We start from the raw sequence: 14,497 nt of genomic DNA on the forward strand, positions 1-14,497 counted from the left end.
GTTTGGGAAGGTTTGATGACCTGATTTTCCAAACCACTGGGTGTCTGGAAGCAACCTTTGCATTCAAGGTACAAATGATAAAAGTAAGGTATTTACTTGCAAAGAGTAGTCAAATTAGAAAAAGTTAGAAATTGACTTTTTCAAAACGAGTCCTTCAATAAGCCATGGTCAATAACAACTTTAGCAGAAGGGAGACTATATTTACTAGCATATATGGAATGAGTGATTTAATCTATTGTTGAATGACTGCCAGTGCTGGCTTGGAATACAGCAGATGTTTTCCATGGAAAATTTAAACATAATTTTCCAACAGAAAGTGAAGCATAATATTGTCTCTAACTGAAATAGTAGGAAAAACTTCAGTGGGTCCAGTAACTACTGTATTCCTCCTAGTAATATCCTTTACAGCCTTCTTTCTCATTTCAATTTAAATAACTTTTCTGCTAAAGAATCAAGATACTTATGAATAAACAATCATAGTAAGATAAAGTGGAATTAATTCTGTAGAGCAGAATTAACTAGTCTGAGGTGAGTAAGCTTGTGTACAATGCAAAGACTACATATTTAGACCTTGTTACTTACCTCAGCTGGTACATAGATGGGAGAACAAACACTTGAAAAAGCTACTCCACAATTTCAGCACAATGTATTAGAGGCAGAAGAACGGTGCACAATTTAGGTAATTATCAAATATAAAACTCCACAGTTGGTAAAGATAAGGAAATGCCAAAAGAGGCACTGGAAATTGTGACCTCTGATGCAGCTGTTCTCCTCACTTCTGCAGAGGATCTCTTTGGGGTATTCCCAAGATGGGTTCTGTCTCTAGGGCTGTGCAATGCCAACTCAAATACTCTGAAATATTCAGTGTTGAACTTAGAAATGCCTGTGCACAATAAGAATACAAAGGATTTTGACCCACAGAGATCATGTTTCCCTAAAATTTCCTAGGGTTAGACAAGAGAGGAAACATTTAGTACTATGCAAAGTTATGGGAAAAGCTTTCAATAGATACGTGTGTGCATGGGGAATCCACATCATGAAATGCCTTCAAGAATGAGCCAAAAGTTTTAAACTAACATTTTTATTATATGATCACAGGAAACAGAAGAATAACAAACAACAGTACATTAATCCTGTTGGTAATCTTATTAATTTATTTGGGATAAGTATCTATACAGGTTTTAAAAGTAAAATACATTAATGTGTTGATATGGATTATCCCACTGTTCATGCCACAGATATAAGGGGAGCGTGCTTGATTAGAAAAAGAGAGAGAGGAACCATAAGCCAGTCCACAGCCCCCACACTGTTGTTCACTCTAGAGCTATTCCAACTCATTTAAAATGGCTCAGTGATGAGGTTTTCATTACTTCCTCTGGGACATTATTCTACAGAATTGCAAATCTCAGAAATGGGAAGTGTAAATATTCCCTCGGTTAATTTAAATAAGCTACTCTCCATTCTTTCCCTTTCACAATCTAGTAATTTCTCTCTTTTCTTACTTTACATATTCCTTTAAAACTGTATGCTTGAATGGCTGTTAATCTGACTAGGGATAGGGAAAAATCCTTCTTTCTTTTTTTCTCCATGTTTGATTCACTGCTTGTCTTGTGCTCAGAAGGAAGGGATAAAGGCAGGCAGGGCATTGGGAGGCCAGAGGAATGCATACGTTTGCGAGGGGCTGGCTCAGCTTGCACCACCCACAGAAGGACGCCCCTGGAGTGTTACATGGCTTCTTTCACTATGCTGAGTACTTCAGTATTATGTATGACTTCATCACTATAGCACTCCTGTAAGGAAGCAGAATAAGCCCATTTTAAGATACTGGAAGTATAATAGAAACCAAGGCATTTGCATAAGTTGTTAAGCGAGTAATAATATTTCTCCAACCATTCAGTGCAGTACTAAGCTGAGATACTCAAGATACTTCTAACATATATTAGGTAGGGTGCCAGAAGCAGCATCTGCTGGTGTGCTCTGCACAGAATAATGTGCTCTGTAAAGAAGCTAACTTGAGTATCTTTACATTGTGCTAAGATGTGTAAGCATGGTATCTGTGACAGATGTTAAATGAGCTCAGCTCTGTTAGGTAACTAAGAAAGGAAAGACTAAGGGGCTCTGGTGGAGCCCTTGTAAAAAAAGGTGCTGACTGGCATAAAACCCACAAAAGATTATAGCGATACAGGACCTTTCTTGGCAAAAGCCTGGGATAATGTAATCTTAGCTCTGTACATTTAGGATAAAAATCAGTGGATATTAAAGCTAAGGTTTTCATAGCAATAATGTATTGCCGCTGTTGCTTGGTTACTTATTAGGCTGCTAATTTTCTACTTTTTTTATATGCAATTGGGTAGAGTCTGCTGTCTTTATAATTAATTGGAATCAGGTCACCTCCTTGATCCAGTAGAACTATTGACATTTTACTCCGGTTTCACTGAAAATGGGGTTTAATCATTATCTGTAAGGGGAAATCAGTGTTTACAGGCTCTGTCCACATACAAATATGCTCAGCTATCCCTTTCACATTAGTCTTGAGAAAACGGTATGAAACTAACCGGATAGGAATTTATGAAGGCATTCAAACCTCCCCCTGTCTTTAGTCAGAGCGATCGAGGTAAACAGATATTTGGTTCGAGTGAGTGGCAGGGGAGGGGGCTACAGCAGTGCCCCCTGCGAGAAGCCACCGCCCGGCTCCAAGTCAGAGCCACCTTTGCGCCAAGGCTGGGCCAGCTAGCTGCGCCTCTGCAATAACGTACTTAAGAAGGGGAACCTGGGAGGAGAACATCTGTGTGGACACCAAGGTCAGGGGAAGAAAGGAGGAGAAGGGGGCAAGTGCGCGGGAGCAGAGACTGCCTCGTAGCCTGTGGTGAGACGGCAGGGCCGCCCCATGGAGGTCGGCGGTGGAGCAGGTGCCGATTTGTGGCCTGCGGGGGGCCTGATGCCGACCCAGGTGGCCGTGTCCGAGGGAGGCCGGGACCCTGCGGGAAGAAGGGCCCACTGTTGTAGCTCAGTGCTGGGAGACGACCCGCATGCCCGTGGGAGAGACTCATGTCGGAGTTGGTTTGTGGAGGACTGTCCCCCGTGGGACAGGAAGAGGGGGGAATGCCAGAAGTTGCACCCCCACCTCCCCGAGGGGAAGAAGCGGCAGGACTGACCTCACCCCCAGCCCCGGAGCCGCGGGCGGCGAGGAGGTAGAGTTACCGCGAGCAAAGCTGAGCCTGGGAAGGAGGGAGGGGTGGGGGAAGCTGTTTTCAGGGTACGGTAATGCTTCTCATGGTCTTACTCTGTCTGTTAAGTGTTGTTGTTAGTGTCGATTAAATTTATGGGTTTTTTTTCTTCCCCTAACAAGTCTGGGTTTGCCTATGCCTGTCCTTGCCTCAAGTTCCTGGGTCTTCTGCTTTCCTTCTTCCCAGCTCTGGGGGGGAAGGAGGGAGTGAGTGGCTGAGTGCTTCTCACTTGCCCTCTGAGATCAAACCACAACAACATCCAATATCTTTTTGCCCTAGACAGCATTTTTTTAAACACAAAACCAAAAAACCCCCCCCAAAAACAAAAACAAAAAAGAGAGGTCTTTTGCACTTTCTGACTTCCTGTTTATGGCTAAAATTCCATTCAAAATATCAGCAGATCTGATGGTTTGAAATAGGAATCACTGGCTCTATTAAAAAAAAATAATCAAGATTCAGTAGAGTTGCATCAATGTTAAGCAATTATAATTGAAAGAAGAACCAGACTCTAAATAAACTCTGTAGGATTTGACGTTTAGTGCACAGCTGGTAATACTTCAACTCTAGTTTTTGTACTCAAATCTCCATTCATGCCTGTTGTCTCCAGTTCCTTTTTCTACTTGACCCCAACATGTTCAGATCTTAATGTCTACCCAACAACCTTCTCTATCCACATTTTTTTCCCCCTGTTTGCTCTCTGTTTATTAACTCTCTTAAATTTACTAGATGTCAAAAGCTTGTCAAACATTCTCCTTTCTGTCCTTTACTACTGTCAAACCTCATCCCCACCATCTTTTAAAACCCTACTGTTCTCCTGGCACCGGTACATGTAGTCAGTAACTTAGAGGAGGCAATTCTGCTTTTGCAAGTACAGTAAATGGATCGGCTCAGCATGGAAGCTCAGGAAAGTATCATGGCAGTGACAAGGAGATGCTTTTAAAATTGTCCAGTAAGAAATGGAAGAATGAGCATCTAATGGTCAAGTAAAAGAGGGCAAAATCAGATGGCAAATCTCCCCTGAATTTGCTTTATTATGTTAAGAATACATCCCTGTGACAAATAATTTGCAATATTTTCTAATAAACTACATCTCATGGTCAGCATTTTACCCTTCACGCCTGCAAGACATGTTTTTTTTACGTTGGGCTTGTGACCTTTCTGATTCATGAAACATAAAAATAGAAAGGTCTTACAGAATTGTTTTTTTTCTGGTACTTTTGAACATTGAAAACATATTAGTAGTATAAAGATTTTTCCTTAGGAGTTACAAGCAGTGTTTACACTGACACTTTGTGAAGGGGTTTTCTATTCTCATGACAGCCTTTTCTCCAAAATGCTAAATAACCACAGAAATTAAAACAATTACAGCTGCCAACCCTGTGTTTATGTACATGTTCAGCTTTTGGTTTTGCTGTGATGCTCACAATTTAATAAATTGTTAGGGTTTTTTTTCATGTATAGGTCATCTTTACAAAGAATGCTGTTTTGCAAAGAATGACCTTTCCTAACACTGTTTTCAGGTTTGTAGAAAATATGATTTTGCTCTCAAGTGAAGTGAGATTCATGTGAGAAAGACTGCTGCTCTGCAATCCTGAAAGCAGTTGCACACTTCTCTCTTCCTAGATAGCATAAGCAGATGCTTTCTTCAGGCCAGCCTAGAAGAAAGTGTGGCTACCCACTCTTAGTCAAGATTACTGTTGGGATGCCAGTCCTTTTCACAAAGACATACTGCACACTAAAGTAGTGGTATCTAACAGAATGCTCTCACACAGGCTGCAATATGCCCTCATAATTTTTTTACTTAACCTCCTGATAGCCTTTAATAAATTTATCTGCACTATGTCTCTAAGGTATAAATCCAAAAGTAAAAATGACAGAAGTTCCCCAGAAAGCACAGATTTTCATCTTACCATGTTCAAAACCATCCTGTAACAAAAAGGGGGTGCAATCTCATCAAGCCATTGGCTACCCTATATTCTAAACATTTTGGAGACAATCCCTATCCAAAACTGTGTTAAGATTGAACAGGAATTTCAAACAAAAAATTGCTATAAGCCTTCTAACATCTTTGCCATCACGTCTCTGAGTGAAGTGCAGAGGGTTCATCACCTCTTCCACTTGCACCTCACGAGGGCTTTGGGTGCCCACATTCAAAGCCTGAGCTTGTACTATGCAGCACTGACTTTGGGTGACACTGCTGGCCAAAGACCTGGGTGAACAAGAGCGGGGAGAAACCTGCCTGGGGGATTCCTCTGTTTGCACAGGAGCTACATCTAAGCCCAGGTCCTCACCTAGGCTATGCTGCAGCCTTGCCCATCCCAGATAAGGAAGAAGAAAGATTTCTTAAAGCTGTTTTTATTCCTCAATACATTCTCTATGGGGACTTTCATTCATTATGTAGACAGCTTCTTCAGAGACATGCAAAGACTTTCACCAGCAACTTCTTTTAACCTGATGACATAGCCTCTGCAATGTGCTCCCTTCCTGAAATGTGTGATGGGTGGAAAGAACCTGGCTCCGATTCAGTGTCTGCACTCCAAGAGCGGATATGGGAAAAGGGGCATGGTGTAACAACCATGCTTAGATAGCACCTAAAAAAGTAAAGTATTTTAAAGTGAGTAATTTATGTCCTCTGGAGTAAGCAAAAGGATCCCCTTTAGTATATTTAGCTGTCATTTGATTTGTAGGTGGAAGTTTGATTTTACAGGTGGAGGTAATTTAGTTCTCTTTAATGAAAAAAAGATAAGATCTTAAAGCAGTTCTTCCTAATTCGAACATTTAATTTCAGTCCCACAATAAAATGCCAGAGAATTGTTAATGTGTGGATAGAAAACCATGTAGCTATGTATATATCTCTTATTAACATGGTTGTGAATAGGTCATTTGTTTGTGAATAACATATTTCGCTCATTTATATAAATATGGATTAGTTATTTACAAGGGGTTACAACACTACAAAAATAGAGTCTAATTTTATTTGCAAAGTTGTTTGCAAATTGTCAGATTGCTTCTAATACTTATGTGGTTTTCCTGTATTTAGTCAGCAGTAACCAGTACTGATGTAGTCCCTGATCTGTTAGAGATTTAACATATGGTTAAGTTTTTACCATATGAACATTTCTGTTAGCTTTGATAGGACTAGTCATTGGGCATAAGCATGTGTAAAATCTTAGTGAGAGCTGTCTTAACTCTTGGCAGGAGAATGACCCTGGGCTGGATTGGAATACTAGGGGAAAAAAAAAAAGTATATAGATGCTGTTACTATTGTCCTGAGTCATACACACTCTAAAAACATTTTAAAAGCTGTACACTTCAAAATTAAAGAGTGCATTAAAACCTTCAGTTTATTTAATAGCGTATGTGTAAATATACACCTCTAACTTTGTTTTTCTATCTTTATTGAAAAGTATTGTTCCTTAAGTTAAAGACATTTTTGTGGTTAACCTTAAAGGAGAATATCTGTTTAAAGGAGAATATTAACTAAAAGAAAAACTGTAGTGCTTGATGGCAGCAGGAACAGCATCATATTTCAGTTTGAACAGCTGCTATTGCCATGACCAGACCTGGCAATCCTTTTTGAATGTACACACAGAATAGGCCCAAACAAGAAGATGTAATTCAGCAGCGTCCCTAGAAAGACTTTTATGACCTATATTGAGGGCACACCTACGTGGCTACATATGAGTCAGCAGATCAGAAATTAAATTTTCAATGAGTCTAGTGAATTCGGCAAGCAAATATAACTTGTCATTTCCTGGTAATTCAGCTCCCTGTTCTGTCTTTGACCTTGGGCAAGTTATTCAGCTTTCCAATATTTCATCTTCTATGTTAAATGAATTTAACAAGACCTAATCATCACACAGTATTCTGCAGAACTCAGTGGAACTGCAGTCATATAAATGAAGGTAGAATTTAGCATGCAGCTCTGCCACAGTATTTTGGGGTTCTCAGATGACTTTTGACCAAAATGAAATATAAATTATGCAGGAACAGGCTAACATTTAATTAAATGAAGCCTCATGCTATTTTGAGAACAGTTTTTTATCAAGCAGAATTAGCAGAAATATTCTGCTGGTAGAAGCCAGTAGCTTCTCCAGGCAGAGCTGGTCGCTTCCCATCCTGATAAGGCTGTAAACTTCTGTGTTTTATGGATCATGTATCTCCCAATTTCTCATATTATGGGTACAATTTTTCCTTTGCTTAGCACTGAAGGACCAGTGCAGTTAGCAGGATAAGATGATGGCTGTTATTTTTTGTACACACATGAGCAGAATTGCTTAGTAGTTTTAGCCACTTTGCAACTGTACAAACACATTGTGAGCAGTAGGAATGCACTTATGTCCCCAAGGACCTAATTTGGCTTGCAAAACTTCCACTAGTGGCACAGATGTGCAAAAAGCAAAAATCCAGCTTCACTCTCTGGTTGCATGTGCAGAATGTGCATGTAGCTAGAAAATAATATATTAGCATTTCTACACTAATTTTTATTCATATTCTCGAATAATTTTATTTACATTGAGTGATAAGAATCATATCAGTTTATATTTCATAGTTGGATACTGAGCCAAAAAATGTCAAAGTGATTCCTTCATCCAGCAAGTCAGTCTTAGAGAAAAATGTGCCTGCTTCACTAGACCATACTGGTCTGTATATATCTCCTTATTTAAGTACAATTCTGACTATTAGAATCTATTCTTTATATTTCCACTAAGCTTATTTCCCTGCCGCCCCCCCCCCCCTACAAAGGCAGAACAGTTGTCAGTTTTCTGCAGGTACTGTGATTCACTGGAATATTGTGGACAATAATGAAGCAGCACTGCAGATACTGTTAAGCAAGAATCTTTGTAAAACCATTTAAAATTTGTGACCTAAACACAGTGTAACACTTTAGAAAAGAATTAAAACAAAGATGCGTGGGTTGTGGATTTTCAGTGATAACGTAACTCAAGAAAATATTTGTTCTGTCTGCATCATTGACCCCACACCATCAAACATTTTCAAACAGTGTCAGTGTTTATCCTCAATGCTAGCAGTATGATTTACGTGTGTACACTGTACTAGCAACACATACACCGAGAGCTGGTTACAGCCTTAAATAGGGAGAATTTGTCACCTGTCCACAATAATGGACTGAGGTTTACACTGGTGACAAGCAAATTTCAAAAAGCCTAGAGGATTGGCTCCAGGCCCAGAATTTCAAATCATCAGAGGTTGACACCCTGCTAAAGAAAACAAAATGATAGAAATGGTCACTGCCAAGCTGTAGAGTTCCCTAGCACAGAAGAGGTGTGCATAAGGCACTTGCGATGAGGTGAGCTGTGCTGGACACCCTGTGATCAGTGGTGGAGCTGTGTTTTAGGAGGTTGTGGCTCTGAGGAGATGGTAAAACAGGCTGTGTGAAGTGCATAAACTAAGTACCATTGACTGAAGACGCAGATGTCTGGTTTTAATTTGCATGAAACTGCTAATTTTTAAAGGACGAATTTACATATCTCTAATTTTAACTAAGGGGTTGTAATTAGTATTTTCAGACAAATGTGGTAGTCACTTAAGACTTTCCCAGAGCAAAAACCAGGTTCCAGTTCTGCACTGGTCACCTAGAGGAAAAAGCCCCTTTGGCTGGTATGAGTAAGTAAGACACAGGGACCACAGTACATTTTGTTCATTAGGAAAAAGCTTTGAAACACAGCCCCCCTTTTCCTCTCTCTCTCAGAAAACAACTTTATTTTCTCTTGGAGAAAATTCTGATTTTTCAGAATTCAACATTCTGATTTTTCCCCTAAGCGATAATAGATGAATTTGAAAGAAGTCCCCACTATTACAACAGTATTTCAGTCCCTCAATTGTTTGCTCCCCTTTAGAACACTAGTAGCTGATTTTATCCAAGACCATTTCTCCTTCATAGTCTTTTACAGCTCTATAATCTATATCCTGTTTACTAAACTCCTCTGGTTTATCTTCCAGTTTGCTCAGCCTCAAAGGTCCTGTATCTGACTGTAGAGTCAGTTTACAGCCATCTTACAGTGGTCATCCTGGTCCCACACCAAGAGCTGAGAAACCATCTGACTGTTTCTGTGGTGTCCAGTGGCTGTAGGAGTAGGTTTGGAAGAGATGCTTCCTTTTTGATGTTGAAACATGAAATAACAGCAGTTTAGGGCATTATCTGCCCGGACAAACACTTGGAATACCTTCCTCAGACTCTGGCAACACTCCTCTAGCTTGTCATGCCAGTAAGACGTATTTTAACTGAATTGGAATTGAAACATTAACTCATTTCCCAGAGGGGATCATTTAGTCATATAAGCATCACATTTGAAATGCCCAGACACTTTTGAGTCTTGCAACATTCACCAAGCCATTCACTATTCTGAGATGCATATGCTGAGTTTCATACAATTTACTTGGTATGTTTTCTTTTCACATAAGATCTTGAAAACAAAATAATGAACGTTGTGGTAATTTGGGGGTAAAAATTTCGCCTTTTTAGCTACATACAAAAGGATCCTTAAAAGTTACAATCATAATTTTATCCGATTACCTCTACATTGTTTATTGGATCACACCATGCAGCAATAACTGCTTTTTGGGAGGCACCTGTCAGTATTACATATAGTAGCAAACTGAACCATGGTGACTCAATATATAGCCTCAGTTTTCTACCAGATACATTTCTTCTTCCGGCTCTTCACACTGGTTGGGCTTGTCCCCATCAGCACTTTTAAGTGGTTAGGCAGGCTGTATATATAAAGTAATTTGTAATCTAATGTAATATCATGAGCCAGATACTGAGCTTGAGACCTGTTCCAGATGAGGATTTGAGTGTTAAATATGCTCCTATGACATCCTATGATATGCCCTTCAAAAGTGACTTTTTATAATGATCGAGTTCATTCTTGTCTACAGGATTTTTATTTGTGAAGTTTTGCATTCCAAATCCTCACTCAACTAAATGGGGCAGCCCTTTTTCCCCCAGATGACTTTGTAAACAGTGCAAGATAAAGAAGGGTAGTACTTCCAAAAGAACACTAGATTCTTGTATCTAGCTAACATCAGACAGATACCAACATCTCTCTATTCCTATGCTACAATATCTCCCTGTTGTTTGTTTATAAAGGCAGCTTAGAAGCCAGGACAGTCCTGATGGGAGGAAATATGTGATTTAAATTTTGATTTAATGTCCAGATTGTTACTTTTTCGATAAAAAGTATGGGAAGGAAAATTCTTAGAGTTGCTCTTAACTCCTTGCAGAGAGAGCCGTGGGCCATGGGCTCCTTCTCTGCCTGATGGGTATCCTGGAGACCTGCTAGAAGGCAGACAACCTACAGTATTTTCCCATCTTCTGGCAATATACTTCCTTTAGAGCTATGTGAGTTAGCAGAGGGTTTTTTTCCTGGGTGTACTGCTGACATTGCATCTCTTTTCTGGTGTAGTCCATACTAGTTACCAAGCTTTGCTGTACCCTTTCCGCTGTTTCTCCCCTGGAGGATGAATCACAGATCACAGGGACTAATGGAGAGAAGGAAGAAGAGCTACACAGAAGTGTCTGATATTCTGACAAAAGAACAACAACTGCTCTCACAGGGATCTCTGTGTACTGAACTTTGACAAAATGTCTGCCTTCTATTTTTAAACCAAATACCCCATACCAAACAAAAACCAACAAAAAAATACAGTTTTGCAGCTCAGTTTTGCTTTCACCCACTAGCTTCACATATGCTTCCCTTCTTCTCTTCATATCCCCAACTATCATGACCTCCTTTGTTACATTTTACCTTTATAATGTATCACCTGTAATCTACAGATAGAAATTAATGATGTCAGAATCCATCCTGACTGGTAATGGGAGATGTAGTCCACTAATGCCACTTCAAGAGGGTCAGCTGTATTTTTTAGAAGCAGCCTGAATTGTCTGTAATTGTTCATTCTCAGAAGAGAAAAACTCGTATTGTATTTGCTATGTTTTCTTTTCCTCCAGATTCTTACAGTATTCCTATATGTGTAGGAAGCATGATTTTTTTTTTTCTAATATCAATAGCACATCAATTAGGTGAGAAATAGAGTAATGCCTTTCAGAATCTTGATTTTAATTGTATGTGTATATATTGTGAAGCAACTAATATGGCTAGTTAAGCTTCCATGACATCTGGATTTTTCAGCTGGCAATGTTTTGATGTTTGACTGCGTGACTTCACAGCAGAGTGACAATGAAAATACGTTTAAACAAAAAAAAAAGAAGAAAAAAAAATGCTTTAAATGTTCCACACCCCCCCTTTTTTTTTTTTTTTCTGTTGTCAAACAACACAAGCATGATACTTATGCTACAGTCTTGGAGTATAATGAACTAATCTTCTGAAACTGAATCTCCAAAGACGCTGTGATTACTTTCAAACTCCTTGCCAAGATCCCAAAGTATGATAATTAATGAACTTTAACATATGTGACAAAAATCCTAATTGAAGTAAGAGGGGTGTGGAGTGTGTTAATGAAATGAAACAGATTTTTTTAAGTATCAGGTTTGAAACTTTCAATTTTATCTTTAATTAATAGTTTTAGGGGAGAGCCTCCAAAAGTTCAGTGACATTCTTGGTACTGTCAGAGTTGTGGAGAACTGTGGAGAGAGACAATACTTCCTTAAGAGAGTTTTCAAAGAAGTCGCCAATCTTGCAAGCCTTCTCTGTTTTTTGCAGACTCAGGGCCTAGAAAAACAGAAATGGTGAAAAGCATTAGGAGATGAAACAGCTTGGGTGTACTTCACACAGTAGGCGGGAGAGGCAGGAATAAGATACAGTTATTCTGATGCCTAATCCCAAGGTGCTACCCTTCAGGATTTATTGACTCTTACCCTTTCAGCACTCCCATTCATATTTACAATGGAAATATGATTGCAACAGTGATTAAAAACAAGACATTTTGGATGATACAGAAAAAGACTAATCACAGAAAGGAGTAATAAAGAGTATGAATTGCATCAATGCGGCTGGGATTTTTTTCTTTTGTTTAACATAGTCCAAATGTAAAAAAGAATATTATAGAAAAAAAATACACTACTGATATGACAAAGGAGAGTAGTGATCTTCTACAAACCTTTCTTTACCAGCTCAAATTGTTGATTGTACTGATTTTGCATAGCTATGTACTAGCTGGATAGTAAAATTTACGCCACATAATAAAATACTGGTTTAGATTGTCTAGTGTATGAAGAGTGTATCAGGAGGATGGTGCCGGAGTGAAGTAGGGGCCCAGTGAGGCTGTGGAGTCTCCATCCTTGGAGGCTTTCAAAAATGCAGCTGAATGAGGCCTCCAGCAACCTGACTTAATTTCAAAGCTGACCCTGCTTTGAGTGGGAGGTGGGAATAGAAACCTCCAGAGGACCGCTCCAACATGTGTTGTTCAGTGGGTTTACTCTGTGGAACTGGTGCTGCTGTGTATACCCTGAATCTGGATTCAGTTCCTCCTAAGGGAAGTGGAATCCCTTAGGCAGCATTTCATATTAATGGGGACAGAATTGGCTGTGTTTATGCTTGAATCAGGAAACCAAAAAGTTTGAAACAAAACTTCACAGTTTCCTAATCACCTTGCCCTTTTACCTATTTGCTTAAATAAAATGTGAAGAAAAAAAATTACATTTACTTCTGTTTATCATTTGCTTTCAATTAGAAAATGCAATAAAACTGCAAATAAATGCAGTAAAATTTGCTATTATTTAAAAGGATTCTAGACATAGTCCCTTAACTGAAGAAAAAAAATTACAGTTTTTAAACTATTCTGGAGAAAAATTCCTTTTCTAGTACCTGATATTATTTTAGAAATCCTTAAGACCAGAAGGAACATTTCCCTCAGAACCATTGCATATATTAAAGATGAGAACAATGCAAATATTTTCTGTATGTCCTACCAAATGCTGAAATGACTGAAAGTTGAGAATGCTATTTGCCTCTGAAAATACACATTTAAATTATGCCTGAAATTACTGAAATTTTTCTTTTCAAGATTAAAGATTTTCAGTTTCCTTCAAATTATTTTAGAGAATCAGAAAACATGAGAGTGAAAAGAAAACTAGAAATGCAGTGGTGCACTAACAGTCATATTCCTTGGAAAGGAAGCAAATGTTACCATTAAAGAAAAGTTAAAAACAAAGGCAGAAAACAAGCCCAATTCTTTGGCATTCTTTGCCTGCCATGACTCACATTTTCTCCAGTGAGAGACTTGAGTATGCAATTACTACTGCTATTTGCACTCCGCTAGTGCTGGGAGGTCTCAGTCAGGGACTGGGCCCTATTGTGTATGTGCTGTACAAACACATTGAAGAGCTCATTGTAAAACTCTTCTAAAGCAATAGCTAAGCAGAATATGAGAAACAACTGAAGAGCAGACAGGGGCTGGTGAGGAAGGTGATTATGATCACAGCTGAAGCAGCAGTCAGTGCAGCCGCAAACTAATCATTGCTGAAGGGCTTTTTGGCATTTAATCTGTGCAGTCAACTTGCCTTATATAGCCACCAGCACTGCAGTAAATGAACATCTCTGATATGTTTAACTTCACTCTCCCTCCCTGTTATAGGAAAGCATTAGCCTCATTTAACCGTGTTCACATGCTTAGCTTGGTTGGGGCATTCCACCCTTGGAGGAGCACCACAGGCAGATTCCCTCCCTCTTCCCTTTGTCCTGGTCCCACAGGTCTCTGGGGCTGCCTGGGAGCTCCCAGCCCACCTGTCGGAGGGGGAAGACTCTGCATGACACCACATGCCCGTGTTTGAACCCCAGATCTCCCTACCCCATCAGCACCTTTCCCCCTGGGTTGAGGAAGAGGCACCCTACTAGGATCTTGGCTGTGGTGCTCTGGCTCTGGCCAGTGCTAGGGCAGCCGTAACACCCGCAGCAGTGCTGACGGCTCACCATCAGCTGGACTAACACCATCTATTTGCACATTATCACAATCATGTGGTATTTAGATATCAAAGGCAGTGGTAAAACATTATGACCAGCTATAACTTCCCCTTCCCTTGTTCTATCTCAAAATGCATTTGAGAAAAATTAAATATATATACTTTCGTATCAACAATTCTAAGTCTTGTGCTTTTTTTTTTTTTTTTTTTTTTTTTTTTTCTTTAAATAAATGTCAAAACCCTGGGAAGTTTGATAAATGTCCATTGGCAATAAAAGGAAAACTAAGGAAAATGTGGGCCCTCTCCAGAAGGAAATGGAAGAACTGATTACCTGGGATATGAAGGCTGAGGTACTCAACAACTTTTTTGCCTCAGTCTTCACTGG

This window comes from Athene cunicularia, assembly GCF_003259725.1.
Source record: "Athene cunicularia isolate RWA chromosome 1 unlocalized genomic scaffold, athCun1 chr1_part2, whole genome shotgun sequence".
Lineage (NCBI taxonomy): Eukaryota > Metazoa > Chordata > Aves > Strigiformes > Strigidae > Athene > Athene cunicularia.